The sequence below is a fragment of the Pongo abelii genome, chromosome 11 (genome assembly GCF_028885655.2).
Source record: "Pongo abelii isolate AG06213 chromosome 11, NHGRI_mPonAbe1-v2.0_pri, whole genome shotgun sequence".
NCBI classification, from domain to species: Eukaryota; Metazoa; Chordata; class Mammalia; order Primates; family Hominidae; genus Pongo; species Pongo abelii.
Window position 1 is genome coordinate 136,386,285 of NC_071996.2, and position 15,966 is coordinate 136,402,250.

Below are 15,966 nucleotides of genomic sequence, written 5' to 3' on the forward strand. Positions count from 1 at the left end.
TCTGAGTGCACCTCTTGTACTCACCTTTATGGAGGCTGAGTTCTGCACTAAACTGTTCCTCTTGGTACCATGGAAAAGCTCCAAGCACCCAAGACATGGAGGCAGCCATGGCTTCTTTCTCTGCCAGACCACGTAGCACTGGCTGGTTCTGTATTTGAGAATGTAGAGGTCAAGGCAGATGTCGGTAAGTTTGACCAAATATCTTTTTTCTTTTGACTGTCCCTTTCTGCTAACATGTGGATCAGCTCCTGCCCTCATACCACAGACACACCCCCTCTGAACACACCCCTCCAGAGCTTGCCCACACCTTCCCAACTAGACTCTGTGTGTGTATTCAGGAAAAATGAAAATAAATTTTAAAAAATTGGGAGTGGAATGGGCAGATTAGGGGGAACAAAGTCATTTTGGTCACGGAATAGCCATTTGCTTAACCAAGGAGACTTGCTTCTATCTGAGGAATTTCCCACTTAGTAGAAAGAAACACTCTTTCCTGGGAATGTTTGTTTCTGTCTCTCTCAATTCTACTCTCTTTCATATTCTCATTTGCTCACCCTTTGACTTAGAGCCACCGTTTTCTCATCCCGTTCTATGAACTTATTTCCAAATTCTCCTAACTCTTCCTGAGTTTTGAAGTATTTGTTTTGTACGCTCTTTGCTTCCAGTTTTTTGTTTGGTTGGCTTTTTTGGAGATGGGGTCTTGTGATGTTGCCCATGCTGGTCTCAAGCCCCTGGACTCAAGTGATCCTCCCACCTCAGCCTCCTGAATGTCTAGGACTACAGGTGTGTGCCACCATGCCCAGCTCCAGTTTTGTTGGTTGATTGGTTTAAATTCAGAGATTTAAAAACATCCCAGACAAGACAGTTTGATTATGGAGACTGTCCCCAAGCAGATTGGTGTGCTGGTGGCTGCTGTGCATAACAGATTCCCTCCAGATTGGCTTACAACAGCCACTTCATTCTGTGGGTCAGGAATTTGGATAGGGCTCAGCTGGGTGGTTCTTCTCCTGGGGTCTTTGGTTGCGGTCAGATGTCTTCCGGGGCATCACTCCTGTGAAGGCTTAATGAATTAGGCAAGCTGTCCAAGATGGCTCACTCATGTAATGACAGTTGATGTTGGCTGTAGGCTGGGAACTCAGCTGGGTTGATGACTAGAGGAGCTTATGTGTGTCGTCTGTGGAATGGCAGCTTCAGAGGAGTTGAACTTAAGTGGTGATTGGCTTCCCCCAGAGAACCAGGCAGAAGCTGTGTTACGTTTTTGAGCTCTTAGCTCAGGAGTCACATAGAGTCACTTCTGTGACACTGTATTGCATCCAAGTAGTCACAAACCCACTCAGATTCAAGAGAAGGGAGCATGGCCCTCTCCCTGAAACCCCCCCACCCCTTGATGAAAGGAGTGGCAAGGTCACATTGGAGAAGAGCATGTTGGGTGGGAGATATTATAGCCGTTTTTGGGAAATATCTGCATAAAATGAGTTTATGCATACATGAAGGACTTTATTTTCATTGGCTTTAAGTTGAGGGTTTTTGTTTTTGTTTTTGTATTGGAGATGGGTTCTTACTATGTTGCCCAGGCTGGTCTCAAACCCCTGGGCTCAAGTGATCCTGTTGCCTCAGCCTCCCAAGTAGCTGGGACTACAGCTATGGGCCAGTGCACCCAGCTTGTTTTTTTTAAATTTTAGGATAGATAATGGTACTTCTGGCTTTATTTAAATAATTTTTTTAGGGAAACCATTGTATTTATACATGCATATATTTTTATATATACAAATATGTATATAAAAGTATATGTTTTACATTTTCAATATATATATAATATATACATATATGTTATATACGTATATATATTGCACCCTACTTTAAAATTGACTGACAACAAAATTGGTAATTTTGTATAAAATGCCCAACTGTGCATTATTAATAAAAGTATGTGAATGACTCTAATTAAACAGAAGTGATTCTTTGAAATGAACATATTTCTGTACTGTCCTTCCAATATGTAATGTAGATCATTTTCAACAGAGTAGCAGGCAAGTGCATTCTACAGAGAGTAAAGTACAATCAGAGCACATTCCAAATGGAAGTTGGCCTTGTAGTTGATGAGTTTCTTAGAACAACAAAAGCCCAGCTATGAAGGGTGACTTTGGTCCTGCGTGAGTTCAGTCTCTGGTGAGGAAGCTGCATTGCTTTCTAAGACCCTGGAGAGTCTGGGAACCTTGAAGCAGCCAGATGTGTGATACTTATTTGCAGGTGTTGCCTGAGAACGATGGACACGTATAGCTTTTGGTAGTGCTGGTTTTGGACTGGGAGCCTAAAACCTTCAAGAGGACAGTTTCCCTCCAAACAATCAGTGGGAGTGTTTTGCAACAAAAGTGTCAACTATAGCAGTGGGGCACCACATGGGAGAAACAGCATATAGATGCTGGCAAGGAAGAAGTGGGCTCTTTACCTAATAGCTGATCTTCGACCTAAAAGCTGTCATTGCGTTCCCTTTCATTGCTGCCAAAGCGATGACATCATGGGGATGGAACTCATGATCACCTCCACACTTGGTTCAATCCAGCTGATCATAACAAGCAGAGACATCACCTCTTAAAGACTGTTCACTTGTCCCCCAGTTGTAGGAGTGGAAGGTTAGTTTCCCTTGGCAGCAAATTGCCTTTTTATTTGAATTTCTCCTTTAGCATGAGAAATGCTCCTGGGAGTGATCAGTGGGTCGGTATTGGGTTTGGTTGCATCTGACAGAAAATACAAAGGCAACAGTGACAATAAAATCACTTATTTTCAAGTGAAATAGGTCATAGGTCCAAGGCTTGTGGGGTGGCCCAGGGACCCAGATTCTTTCTGTTCAACATCCTGATTGTGGCTTTCTTCTGACTCATGATCCAAGGTGACTGTTACAGCACCAGCCATCATGCCTATATTCCAGGCAGGAGGAAGGAGTGGGGTGAGGCAAGCAGCACACCTTCCTGCTCAGCCCTGTTTAAGGAGCTTTTTGGGGAGCGCTATCCAACATCTTAAGTCGTACCAGCCAGAATGTAGATACATAACTACAGTTAGTTGTGGAAGCTTTGGGATTTTAGTTGAGTGCTTTCATCCCCAAATGTCACTGGGATCCTGTTACTGAGAAATTGGGAAAACAGATGCTACATTGGCAGTTGCAGTCTCTACCACATCCTCTGCAGTCTTCTGTTTTAAAGTGGGAAACGTGGGATGGTTTGTGCACACTCATCATGGGAAAAGAGTCCTCGTGGGTACCCTAGTTTTGCCTGTGGACTGAGGATCTTAGGCTTTCCCAATGAGGGGACTCAGCAAGCTCTGGTTTCTGTTCCTGTGCAGAGCCAGGGACCCAGAGCAGGTGCCAGTGACCCAGCCTTACTGTGTATTTTATTTCCTAATTCTACATAGAATCTGGGGTTTGTTATTTTGTTCTGTTTTTTGTTTTGTTTTGAGACAGAGTTTCGCTCTGTCACCCAGGCTGGAGTGCACTGGCACAATCTCGACTCACCGCAACCTCCGCCTCCCAGGTTCAAGCCATTCTCCTGCCTCAGCCTCCTCCTGAGTAGCTGGGATTACAGGTGCCACCACACCTGGCTAATTTTTGTATTTTTGGTAGAGACGGTGTTTCACCATGTTGGCCAGTCTGGTCTTGAACTCCCAACCTCAGGTGATACACCTGCCTCGGCCTCCCAGAGTGCTGGGATTACAGGCATGAGCCACCAGGCCTGGCGACAAATACTACTTCTACGCCATTTTGCAAGTGAGAAGGGCATTCTTGGGCACATGTAGATGCAGTAGAGCATATGAAATCAGAGTAAACACCTTCTTAGATGTCTTATAATTAGTGCAAAGAAGTAACCCTTAGGCAATGTGGTATGGGTTCTAGGAGGCTGCATGTAAGTACCAGCCTCATTATTAACCAGTTTTTTCTGTCGTGTCTCTGGTCCTCAGTTTCATTGTCTGTTAGATGAGGTGGTTGGCCCAGATCACCTAAAGAACTTGAAACAAAAATCAGTCCCTTAGCTCCATGTCCCAGAGTCTGTAATCTGGGGTGGGACCGTGCATTGGAAATTATTTTCAAATTCCCCAGAGTTCTAAATGGACAGCCTCAGTGGGGACCCACCAGCCTCGCCTAGCTCTGAGATTTCAGCTCCAGCGGCCTAGTGTGTGTGTGTGAGAGTGTGAGGCATGTGTGCTGCAGTAAACTGCTGACATTTGGCTTCTTGACGGTGCGTGACGAGTAACCCTTTGCAGCTTTACTGAAGGAGACCCAAGTTGAAAGGCAAGCTTAGTGAGCCTTGCGTAGGGGGACAGTCACCTGCCTGGATTTTCTGACTTTGGTAACATGAAATGGAGCCTTAAGCAGGTCGGGGTCATGTTGTGAAACAGAAACCACCCTAGATGAACGTGAAAAAGAAAAAGAATTGGTGTTTGAAGTGTTGGGAGCAACATGGGGGAAAGTTACTGAAAGGTTAGTTAGTAACTGTAGGGAAACCACTAACACTGTGTCCACTCGTCCCATCCATCAGTTGTTAAGTCCATTTTTAGGTGATACTAACTTCAAGTTCAGTCTCGCCTAACTATTTGGTATCTTAAAGAATACATTGTATTTGTGTAAATTAGTAGGGGAAAGTAGAGAAAAGTTGGTTCGTATCTGCAAACATGTATGTATATATAAGAAGGAATAAAATGCACATCGCTGCCACGGTTCTTGTTTCTGTCCCTGGTTGTGGAGGGTGTTGGCTTAAAGCCTTTACTAAGTTCCACTCCCCCTTTGCCAGCCCCTCATCTGTTGGGTGGCCCGAACCTTCATTTGTGAGCGCTCTGAGTCTTTAGCAACCCTGAGGTCCCTGGGTTGTGGTCATCTTCAACTAGTTGTTTCCCAAGCCAGTTTTTCTTTTTAATGAAAATGTTCTAGGGAGTGATGGAAAATGTGAAAGCTAAAATAAATAAATAAATAAATTAAAAATAATAAAAAAGAATCAAACATACATAGAAGTAGACTAGTGTAACAAACTCCTACCTAATATAACCTGGCTTCAACAATTATTGACATTTTGCCCATTTTGTTGTATTTATCCCACTTTGTTCTCTTAGAATATTTTAAACCAAATCCTAGATATGATGTCACTCATAAATATTTTAATATATATGATAAAAGAGGACATTTTAGAAAAAGAACAACCCACAATGCCTTGTCACATTAACAACACATCAGGTCCATAGATGACTTTCTCAGATAGTCTCAAAGGTGTCTTTTTACAAAGTTTGAATGAAAATCAAAATAATGTTCATTGCGTTTGGTTGATATGCTTTAAGTCTCCTTTAGTCTTAACAGTTCTCCCTACAAAAAAAGAGAAAAAGTTGAAAAACTGGATCATTTATTGATGGAACATTCCACATTCTCTGGATTTAGCAAGAAGTGTCTTAATGGTGTCAATTTCTTCATCCCCCCCACCTCGCCATGTTTTCTGTGAATTAGATCTACAGGCTTGACTAAAACCAGGTTCTCCCTTCCCCACCCCTCACAAGAATCCTTTTGTTGGTGGCGTGGTGTCCTTCGTGCTGTATCGCAGTCACACAGTATTGTCTGGTTGTTCCAGTTTCACTGATGTTACAGTTCATCAGTTCTGTTGCTATCAGGTTGATTCATCCATTGTAAAAGTCCTGTTGCTCTTACATGTAGCAGTTTTATCATTCCTTGATGACAATTGCCTACGTATATAATTAGTTGAAAAATAGTGATTTTTGGTGGGGAGGGTTACTTTTATTTTGAAATAATTTGACTTTAAGTTGCAAGAACAGTACAAAGGACTTGCACATAACCTTCACCCAAGTTCTCTAGTTAACATTGGAACATAGCTGCTTTATTTTCTCTCAATAACTATAATCGCATGGTAACTTTTTTTTTTAAATGTAAACCATTTGTGACTAAGTTGCATACATCATCTCCCTTATTCCTGAACCCTGGTGTGTTGTTTCCTCAAAGTGAGGACATGCTCCCACATACCACAATACGGTTATCAAAATTAGGAAATTAACAATACAATACTGTTAATAGCCAAGCTTCATTCATATTTCATCAATGGTTCCAGTAATTTTTTTTTTAAACAAGGTCTCAATCTGTCACCCAAGCTGGAGTGCAGTGGCCTGATCATAGCTTATTGCAGCCTTGAACTCCTGGGCTCCAGCCATCCTCGCCTCAGCCTCTTGAGTAGTTGGGACTATGGGCACATGCCACCATACCCAACTAATTATTATTATTTTTGGTAGGGACAGAGTCTCACCATGTTGCCCAGATTGGTCTCGAATTCTTGGCCTCAAGCAATTCTCACACCTTGGCCTCCCAAAGTGCTGGGATTATAGGCATGAGCCACTGCACCCAGGCCACTAATATTTTTAATAAAAGCAAAAAGGCACCGGATGTCATTCATGATCACTTTTTGTGTTTAGTTGTCATGTTTTTGAGTCTCCTTTAATCTGGAACAGGTCCTCAGTCTGTCTTAATCTTTTGCACCTTAACATTTTTTTTAGAGTGGAGGGCAATTGTTTTTTAGAATGTCCTCCATTTGGATTTGTCTGATATTTTCTCATGATTTGATTGTGATTATGAAATTTTGACAGGAATACTACAGAGTGATGTTATGTCCTCAGTTCATCACATCAGGAGACATGTGAAGTCCATTTGAGCCATACTGATGATGTTTACTTAGTTTAGGTGGTGTCTGCCAGATGTCTCTACTGTAAAGTAATGTAAAGTAATGTTTGTCTTTATGGGAGACACTGTTGAGACTACATTTCTTCATTAAACTTTTATCCATTGATGGTTCTTAATTGAACATTTACCAAGGTGCTTGCAAGCATTACTTTTACATTGATTAGTCAACCTTCTACTATAAGGAATACTTTTTTTTTGAGACAGAGTTTTGCCTGTTGTCCAGGCTGGAGGAAATTTCAGCTCACTGCAGCCTCTGCTCTCGGGTTCAGGTGATTCAAAGACAGTGTTTTGCCATATTGGCCAGGCTGGTCTTGAACTCCTGACTTCAAGTGATCCACCCACCTCAGCCTCCCAAAGTGCTGGGATTACAGGCATGAGCCACCGTGCCCGGCCGGGAAGAGCTTTTCATACACGCACGCATGCATACCATCTATATATTAGCCACAGTCTGTTAGTATTTTTCATGCACAAATTGTCCATTTAGAGCTGGCTTCTCTGTCCTTTGGACAAGAAGCCATATTCCCATCATTCTTTGAGCACTTTTTCACTTTGGCACCAGAAATTCTAGGCCCATCATCTACTTTTCCTTTATCATATGTGGAATTAGTCATTTCTCCAAAGAGCACTGTCTCCTTTTAGTGGGGAATGGTATCTAAAAATCAAAACCTGGCCACTGGATGGGCTCATTGCTAGTGTGGTATCACTGCTTCTAGACTGTCCACAGTAAGATAGGGTGTTTATGTATGTGTATAGGTACAGAAACACTTGTGTATCGACACCTATCTGTGTATTCATGCTGAGATCTGCAATTCTAGTACAAATGCCACAGGATTCATTCTAATCTCTCCTTTTCATGTTTGTAATTCCCTTCAGCAGTGAGAAACCTCACACTCCCTTACCCTCAGTGTTTTTGCTTTTGCTCATTAACACAAACTTTATTGGCTTTATCCCTGCTCTCTTACTGGCCCCACTTTTTTGCTTGTGATTTCTGGGATCACCACCTATATAAGTTCCCTGTGCCCAGGTCTTTGTCTTAAGGTCTGCCTTAGGGAAACCCAAACGCAGATAGATAGCTCCCAGCAGTTTCCATTGCTAAATTCGTTTCGTAGGATATATTCACTTTGGCCAAGGACTACACCCTTCTTTTGGTAGCTGTGTAGCTGTGTATTGCTTGGCATGTTTTGTGGACCTGCACTCAATAACTACTTGCTGAATAACTGATACGTTTTGAGAAAATTTTTAGTATTTACCAAGAATCTAAGTTTTTAGTAAGGTAAATTAGAGGAAATTCTATGGTATTTTTCACCACAGCTTATGAGATTAATTTTCTATTTGCACGCCTATCAGGTTCAAGTTTGGGACACACATGCACAAAGGTCTGAACACCCTTTGAAAAAAAAAAGTGGGTTTTGTTTTTGTTTTTGTTTTGATATGGAGTCTTGTTCTGCCACCCAGGCTGGAGTGCAGTGGTGCGATCTCATCTCACTGCAACCTCTGCCTCCCGGGTTCAAACAATTCTCCTGCCTCAGCCTCCTGAGTAACTGGGATTATAGGCACCCACCCCTATGCCTGGATAATTTTTATATTTTTACTAGAGACTTTCATAAAGACATTATAAAAATGTTTGTATTTTTAGTAGAGACAGGGTTTCACCATGTCTGTCACATTCAGTAGAGATGGGGTTTCATCATGTTGGCCAGGCTGGTCTCGAACTCATGACCTCAAGTGATCCTCCCATCTCAGCCTCCCAAAGTGTTGGGATTACAAGTGTGAGCCACAGTGCCCGGCCAAGCCTGAACACCCTTTGGAAAATTTTAGCCTAGGTACTAAAACTTGTGAAAATGAGCCATAAATTGGGTTTATTTCTAAAAAATAGCTTCACACTTCCTTGGTGTTTTTGTTGGAGAATCACCTGTCTGTCGAATGACTAGTACTACTATGCACTTCCATAATCCTCAGTATTTCCTTATTTGCTAAATCCTAGGATATACCAAAGTGGTTACAGAATTGCCAACCCATACCAAGAGAGACAAGCTTTCTAAACTAGAGTTCTATATGTGTTAGCTCCAACTAGAGACAAGTTTTCCAAGTAGAGTTCTATACTTGTTTAAAGACACTCCAACATTATAAAAATACATATGTATAGTATTCATTGCAGCTATCTGTAATTTTAGACTTTTTGTCTGGTCTAAGAGTTATTTTTTTCTACCTTTAGCATGGTTATAATAATCATTTGAAATACAATTCATTGTCTTGAAATTCTTAATTTTATCTTTGAAATTTGAGTTTTATAAGTGAAGTCTGATGGAATAGTGAAGCACGCAGCAGCAGCTTGCAGCCTTGGCTCACGCCTCGTCCTGCCTCCCCAGGATGGGTTCTCAGCCCACTCCTGCCCCTGGGCAGCCTCCCTCCCTCCCTGTCATCCATATGTCACTTGACTTCCATACACTTTCACTTTGGTAAACACAGTGGCATTTTGAGTATCCAAAGATGAGTGTCAACAAAAAGCCAATGTCTAGTGATCCCTGAAAAACAAATGCATCTCCTTTCCGCCAGTGCCCAGCTATTCTGGTCCATGACTGCCTAAACCTTTGAGGAAGATTTGGAAGATTTACTGTCTGTACTTGTGGCCATCTTGCAGGGTCCTTCCTTAAAGATAAATGGCCTCCCTTTCTATCAAGAGATTTTGGTTCTGGGAACCAAGTGAGAACCTTGATGCTCCATTATAGTAAATACAGATGTCTGCTCACCTGTTCATTTTTGTATATCAAGTAATGCATTAGTAGACTGGCTGGCTGTTTTATTCCTAGGGATTAAGACATTCTGATGGTCATTTCATCTTTTTATTTTGAGATGCAGCCTCCACTTCCTGAGCTCAAGCAGTTCTTGTGCCTCAGCCTTCTGAGTAGCTGGGACTACAGGTGTGCACCACCACGCCTGGCTAATTTTTATATTTTTAGTGGAGATGGGTTTTCTCCATGTTGGTCAGGCTGGTCTTGAACTCCTGACCTCAAGTGATCCGCCTGTCTCAGCCTCCCAAAGTGCTGGGATTACAGGTGGGAGCCACTGCACCTGGCCAGGTCATTTCATCTTCGCCATCCATGGCAGGGTTTGCATCCACCCGGCCTCTGGCAGTTCAGTGCTGCCGCTTGGCCTCTGCTGCTTTAGAATCACATTATTTCCTCTGAAATCAGTGATCCCATCATCAACTCTGGCCTATAAAAAACAGCCACAACCTATCTTTTTAAAGTTGCCGGTCTTAACTAATGCATCTCGCAGTGTCTCAGTGAATAGTGTGTACTGTGGGATCTACTGAGAACTTAGTGGGGTCGCTGAAGATAAACCCACCCCAACAGTCCTTTCTTACTAAGCCATTGGTATCCCCTTCTTCATTAAGTTAGGCTTCTCAATCTCATAGCATCCAGGCTATTATTGAGCCTAGGTTTTGGTCAGCCAGCCAAACAGAGCTGCTCCTAGATGCTTAGGTTGAAACATTAAATTCAGACTTCACTAAGCACGCCCGTGTCTAGAATGTGGCCTGATCTAATGTCATACTCACATCCTGCCTATTTCTTCTGACACCTTAGAATTCATTCCCACACCATGTTTCTATTAATATAAATTAGGAAAATTCGTATCTTACTAACTTGATACTTACTAATTTATTGCTAGCATAAATTAACAGTAGTTTTATTTTGTGCTTATTTCCTCCTAAGTCAGACTTTGTGCTTGCTCTCCCTAGGAATGCTGATACCTGATTCTAGTTATGGATATGGAGGCAAGGAGAAGTTGTTAGGGTAGGTCTTGACAACACCCTAAAATGGGGTTGTCCTTTGCAACAACCCTATTTTCTTGCAATGGAACTTAACAGATGTGATTATTATTCAAACAACAAAAGGCTGTTCAGACAGGGGAGAAGTGCCTGCTGCTTCTGCAAGGGAGGCCTGAAGATTTGTGGGTAGATGATCCTCATATTTCCATTATAACTCTCAAGATCTCACTCCTTTCCAATCAGTGCCTTAAGGGAACTTTGGGCAAGGCTATGAATTCACCTTGACATTGTAGTTCTGCAACATGCATAATTAAATTTTGGGACTGATTTGCTGCCAATCATGCCATTTGCTAACCAAAAAAAAGAGATCTTGGCTGGATGTGATGCCTCACACTTGTAATTCCAGCACTTTGGGAGGCCAAGTTGGGCAGATTGCTTGAGCCCAGGAGTTCGAGACCAGCCTGAGCAACACAGCGAAACCCTGTCTCTACAAAAAATACAAAAATTATCCAGGCATGGTGGTGCGCGCCTGTAGTCCCAGCTACTTGGGAGGCTGAGGTGGGAGAATGACCTGAGCCCGTGAGTTTGAGGCTGCGGTGAGCTGAGATCATGCCACTGCATTCCAGCCTGGGCAATGGGAGTGAGACCTTGTGTTAAAAAAAAAAAAGAAAAAAAGAAAAAGAAAAAGAGAGGGAGAGATCTTTAAAAGACTACCACAGAAATGCTCTAGTTATCTGATCATGCCTTGACCTTAGAATTGAAAGCCCTGAGCTTGTCATTTTCTTTCTGTGAACACGCAATGCTGTAAAAAGTAGCCAGTTGACTTGACTATCCTTTTGCTCATTATCACCACTATAAACGTCAAGGGCAGCATCCTTGGTTCTTTAAATCTTGTCTTCAGTGGATACTTCATGCTGAGCAACCACAAATATTTACATATTGACATGCCATATATTGCCAGTATCTCCTTTTCCACTGGCAATGAGGTCTTCACTGCATTCAACCTCAAGCCAGAAACAGATCTTTGAGGGTCTCTTTTCTGGGGCCATTCCAGGTACCAAGTATAGTACTGTACTGGTCAGAGTCTGACTAGGAACAGAGACCACTTTAAGTATTTCAAACAGAAGAGATTTAACGTAGGAATTTGTTACAACAATGTTGAAAGGACTGAAGGAGCAAAAGAGGGAAGGTAAGGTTACTCAAAAAAGTCACCTTAGGCCAGGCGTGGTAGCTCACATTTGTAATCCCAGTGCTTTGGGAGGCCAAGTCAAGGGGGATGGCTTGAGCACAGGAATTCAAGACCAGCCTGGATCACAACAGAGTGAGACCCCATCTCTACAAAAAATAAATAATTATCCAGTGAGCCCAGGAGTGCAAGGCTGCAATGAGCTATAATTGTGCCACTGCACTCCAGCCTGGGCAACAGAGAAAGACACTGTTTTAAAAAAAAAAAAAAAAAAAGACGGGCGAGTTGGCTCATGCCTGTAATCCCAGCACTTTGGGAGACCAAGGCCGGCAGATCATTTGAGGTTGGGAGTTCAAGACCAGCTGGCCAACATGGTGAAACCCTGTCTCTACTAAAAATACAAAAATTAGCCGGATGTGGTGATGGGCACCTGTGATCCCAGCTACTAGGGAGGCTGAGGCAGGAGAATCGCTTGAACCCGGGAGGCGAAGGTTGCAGTGAGCTGAGATCGTGCCACTGTACTCCAGCCTAGACAACAGAGCAAAGTCTCAAGAAAAAAAAAAAAAAAAATCAGTCACTGTAACTAGGAAATGGATAACACCCTCGACTGAGGAGCAGAAATTACTCAGAGGGCAGAACACTGTCCACTAAGGCTCCTGGTGTCACAGTCTAGCTGCTTGAGGAGGATCCAGGAGCCTACACTTCTAGCCGTCTGTCACTGTCCCTGCAGCCACCACCACCTGACTTTTTGTCACTGATGTTGCTCTAGCCAGTGCTGCTGCTGCCACCCAAGACATTGTCAGAAATCTGAAGCAGAGCCACATCTGCCTTCCCACCTTCCATCTCCTGCCACTGCCTTCCACTGGCAGACCCTAACAGGCAGGCAGCTGGCAAGAAAGCGTCAGGAGTGTGATTCCACGTGGCCTTGCTACAGTGCATAGCAGAGCATGGAGAGGGGCAGGGCTGAGAGCAAACAAGCTAAGAAATGAGTGAACGACGGCCAGGCGGGTCACGCCTCTAATCCCAGCACTTTGGGAGGCCAAGGCAGGTGGATCACCTGAGTTCAGGGGTTCGAAACCAGCCTGGCCAACATAGTGAAATGCTGTCTCTACTAAAAATACAAAAAGCAGCTGGGTGTGGTGGTGGGTGCCTGGAATCCCAGCTACTCAGGAAGCTGAGGCAGGAGAATCACTTGAACCTGGGAGGCGGAGGTTGCGGTGAGCCGAGATTGCACCTCTGCACTCTTGCTTGGGTGATGGAATGAGACTTAGTCTCAAAAAAAAAGGCCAAGTGCGGTGGCTCATGCCTATAATCCCAGCACTTTGGGAGGCCAAGGTGGGCGGATCACAAGGTCAGGAGATTGAGACCATCCTGGATAACACGGTGAAACCCCATCTCTACTAAAAATACAAAAAAAAAAAAAAATGAACTGGGCATGGTGGTGGGCGCCTGTTGTCCCAGCTACTCGGGAGGCTGAGGAGGGAGAATGGTGTGAACCCTGGAGGCGGAGCTTTCTGTGAGTGGAGATCGTGCCACTGCACTCCAGCCTGGACGACAGAGCGAGACTCTGTCTCAGAAAAAAAAAAAAAGAAAAAAAAAAAGAAATGAGTGAATGAGTGAGAAAATATTTAATGTTAAATCTATCCCAGAAGTTCCTGCTGCTGTGATTCACATATGAAGTTCCTGCTGCCAGGCTCGGCATGGTGTTAGATGCTGGGACTGCATTGGTAAACACAAAAAGCCCCCACTACCTTGAGCAATCACAGGCTGAAGACAGACTGAAAAACAACCCTTCATCTGGAGGCACCATTACATATACCTGACAAAAGATTTTTTACCTGGAATAAACCAAAAACTCTAAAAATAAATTTTAAGGTGTAGACCACCCTAATAAATACAAAGGCAAAAAAATGGAGCAGCGTCTTCACAAAAGTGAATATTCCTGGGGCCAATAAACATGGAAAGGTGTTCAACTTTTTTTTTTTTTTTTTTTTTTTTTTTTTTTTTTTTGAGATGGAGTCTCGCTCTGTCGCCCAGGCTGGAGTGCAGTGGCATGATCCTGGCTCACTGCAAGCTCCGCCTCCCAGGTTCACGCCATTCTCCTGCCTCAGCCTCCCGAGTAGCTGGGATTACAGGTGCTCGCCACCACGCCCGGCTAATTTTTTGTATTTTTAGTAGAGACAGGGTTTCACCATGTTAGCCAAGATGGTCTCGATCTCCTGACCTCACGATCCACCTGCCTCAGCCTCCCAAAGTGCTGGGATTACAGGTGCAAGCCACTGTGCCCGGCCTGTTCAACTTTATTAGTCACGGAAATGCAAATTAAAACTACAATAGGATACCACTACATACCTATCAGAATAACTACAGATAAAAAGACTGGCAATGCCGAGTAATGATGAGGATGCGGGGCAACTGGAACTCTCCTGCTGGGAGAGCAGAGACTGGAGCACACACTTTGGAGACCTGCTTAGCAGTATCTAGAGCATCTAAGCATGTACTTACCCTTGACCTAGTTATTCCATCTTTAGTTGTACAACCGAGGGAAATTAGCACCTCCATCCACAAAAAGACATGCATGAGAATATTCATAAGAGCTGCATTCATAAAAGCCCAAACCTAGAAACAACTCAAATGGATATGGAGAGATAAATGGATGAAGTGGGTAAGAGAATGGGTAAACTGGCATACTCATATAATTGAATACTATTGAGCTGGAAAAATGAATGAGCTACTGCTACACACAACGCAGATGAAGCTCATAGACAATGTTGAATTAAAATAGCTGGACAAAAGAGTTCGTATGAGTCCATTTTTTTGAAGTTCAAGAGTAGACAAATGAAGCTATGAAAGTAGAAGACAGAAGAGAACGTTGCGGGTATGACTGGGGTGGGCACAGGGAGCCCTGCTGCTGTGCTGGGAAGGGCCTCTACTGATTTGGGTGGTGTTTAGCCAGGTGTGTATGTATATAAAAGCTCATCAATCGGTAAACATAAGATTTGTGTGGGCACAGGGAGCCCTGCTGCTGTGCTGGGAAGGGCCTCTACTGATTTGGGTGGTGTTTAGCCAGGTGTGTATGTATATAAAAGCTCATCAATCGGTAAACATAAGATTTGTGTGGGCCAGGCGCCGTGGTGCATGCCTGTAATCCCAGCACTTTGGGAGCCGAGGCAGGTGGATCACCTGAGGTTGGGAGTTTGAGACCAGCCTGACCAACGTGGAGAAACCCTGTCTCTACTAAAAATACAAAATTAGCTGGGCGTGGTGGTGTGCGCCTGTAATCCCAGCTACTCGGGAGGCTGAGGCAGGAGAATTGCTTGAACCTGGGAGGCAGAGGTTGCCGTGAACCAAGATCACGCCATTGCTTTCCAGCCTGGGCAACAAGAGTGAAAATCCGTCTCAAAAAAAAAAGAAAAAAGAAAAAAAATTTGTGTGCTTCACAGAATATGTGTTGCTCCTCAAAAAATTAACAAAAAAGTACAAGGTAATTTCATATAAATACGCATGCTAAAAAGAAATTAAAAGTGAAGTGATGGGGGGATTGAGAGGCTGACTTATCAAGCTGAGGCTTGAATGGAAGGGGTGGCCACATAATCACCACAGGGACTGCCTTCTGGGAGAAGGAGAGGGGAACATGCAAAGGCCCTGAGGCAGGATCTGGGGGTTTGTTGGGGGAGCCTAGTCATGGCCAGTGGACTGAAACATAGAGTCATGGGTGGGAAGCTGAGCAGGGCCGAGGCAAGCCCTTAGCGCAGTGGGAAACCATCAAGGTGTGAAGTAGGGGGCGCTGACAGAACTCTGAGGGCTCAGACGTGGGAAGTGAGGGAAAGAGAGACCTTTGATGACTTCATTGTGTGGCTAGAACATCTGGGAGCGGGGAACTGGGATTCCATTGACTGAGTGAGGGAAGGGGCAGTAGAGTCAAGGTTTGCTTTGGACACTGTAAGTTGTAGCCGCTCGTTAGATACCCTGTGGAGCTGTTGAGGAGCAGTGGGCAGTGGGGCTAAGTTCTGAGCCAGGCCCAGCCTGGAAATGGATGTCATAAGTGCACAGGGGTCTAGGGAGGCAGAGAGTGAAAGAGGAGACAGGAGCGTTTTAGGAAAGACTAGAGCTGCCTGAGGGTTTGGATCAAAACTGCTTTAAAAGTCCTTCTTCAACAAGCACTGAGCACCTACTCCGGGCCAGGCATGGAGAACCCAGAGGTGAGCGGAGTCCATCCTGCACTCAGTGCTGCCTTCTTCAGGCCAAATTTCCCCAAGCCCAGGCCACAGGCACTAACATGCAGATTCCCTG